General features: G+C 58.3%; 1 pseudogene; it reads left to right on the top strand.

Annotated features, from left to right (window-relative positions):
* The first annotated feature begins 966 nt into the window (after window positions 1-966).
* LOC137634050 (5.8S ribosomal RNA) lies at window positions 967-1,126 on the top strand (annotated as a pseudogene).
* The last annotated feature ends 567 nt before the right edge of the window (window positions 1,127-1,693 follow it).

The raw sequence follows: 1,693 nt of genomic DNA, 5'->3' as shown, positions 1-1,693 counted from the left end.
GAGCTCTTTCTCGATTTGGTGGGTGGTGGTGCATGGCCGTTCTTAGTTGGTGGAGTGATTTGTCTGGTTAATTCCGGTAACGAACGAGACTCTGGCCTACCAAATAGTGGACGGGCGTTTTGGTGCATGGGCCCCGTTCGACACAGTCTTCTTAGAGGGATGAGCAGCGAGTATAGCTGCAGGAGATTGAGCAATAACAGGTCTGTGATGCCCTTAGATGTCCTGGGCCGCACGCGCGCTACACTGAATGGGTTAGCGGGTTGTCCTTCTCCGAGAGGAGCGGGAAAATGCGTGAAAACCATTCGTGATAGGGATTGGGGCTTGCAATTGTTTCACATAAACGAGGAATTCCCAGTGAGCGCAAGTCATCAGCTTGCGTTGATTAAGTCCCTTCCCTTTGTACACACCGCCTGTCGTTACTACCGATTGAATGATTTAGTGAGGCCTTCGGACTGGTGGTCTTGGACTGGGGCGGCGGGTTTCTCCCAGCAATGGGGTTCCGCCGACTCGCCTGGACGGGCCGGAAAGATGTCCAAACTTGATCATTTAGAGGAAGTAAAAGTCGTAACAAGGTTTCCGTAGGTGAACCTGTGGAAGGATCATTACTGATGGATGGCTCGGCTGTGCTGCCCTGGGGTGCACAGAGCCAGACGGAGAGCTAGTGTGGGGCTCTAGAGGTGGTTTTTGGTGGAGGGGCAGTCAGTACAAAGACGTCTCGAGGGCTGCGGAGCCACTGTCGTCCGCGTCGCCAGAGAGAAGGAAGAGGCGGCGATGCGGTGCGGCACGCTTTAGGCGGGGTTACGCCGCTGGCCGGAGACGTCGAGTACTACTGTCCCCGTAGTGATGGTCGGAGAGAGAGAGAAGCACGGCCATTGGAGGAGGGCCACCCGCGCTGGCAAGTCCGTGGCGGGCCGTGATGGAAGTCACGCTTAGTCCATGTTTTTGTATTATATTTCCAATTTGAACAACTTCTAATGGTAGATCGCTCGGCTCCTGGGTCGATGAAGACCGCAGCAAAATGCGTGTCGGCATGTGAATCGCAAGATTATGAGATGAGTCGAACAGTTGAACGCACATTGAGGCGAGGGCACTGACCAGTGTCTTCGCCACTCCCGGACGAGTGTCTGTTAAGCATCCATCCCGGTGTAGGGTATTGCTGCGGCAGGCCCTGGCTGGCAGCGGCGCCGAGTGTGCGGCCCCCGGAGAGAAGGGGGCCGGCCGCGCCGCTGGAAGGGGCAGCCGTGGCTACCGTGAGCCGTGGCGAGATGGGGATGTGGGGCCGGCGCCTACTATTTTTGTGGGCTAGCGGTCCGTTCCCTCAAGTGTGAAATGTCGCCGTGTCCCTGGACTGGGCCCCGCTGCTGCTGTCCGGCTGGCTGCTCCCAGCTGGCGGCGGCGGCTGCACGGTGGAATGGTGTCTGGGACTACGGTGGACGATCCTGCTCTCAGGTGAAGAGAAGCAGAGGCCATCCAGGGTGCTTATCCTGAGTGCCTAAGCAGCGTTCGGGTCTTGTTCCGGGCCATGTTTCGTGGCTTCGTGAGAAGGAAGCAGCATCTGTTTGAGTGCCAGGCTCGTGGCCAGCTCCTCCTGCCATCTGTGTCTGTGCGAGAGCAGAAGATGGAAGGACGACGGGCCGGGGCCGCTGGTGCACTCGGGCGGGTGACGAGACTGGCCTCATCCAGAGAGAGCGAG

Source organism: Palaemon carinicauda, chromosome 43, assembly GCF_036898095.1.
Source record: "Palaemon carinicauda isolate YSFRI2023 chromosome 43, ASM3689809v2, whole genome shotgun sequence".
Classification (NCBI taxonomy): Eukaryota; Metazoa; Arthropoda; class Malacostraca; order Decapoda; family Palaemonidae; genus Palaemon; species Palaemon carinicauda.
The sequence above is the reverse complement of the archived record's forward strand: the minus strand, read 5'-3'. Positions and strand labels throughout refer to the sequence as shown.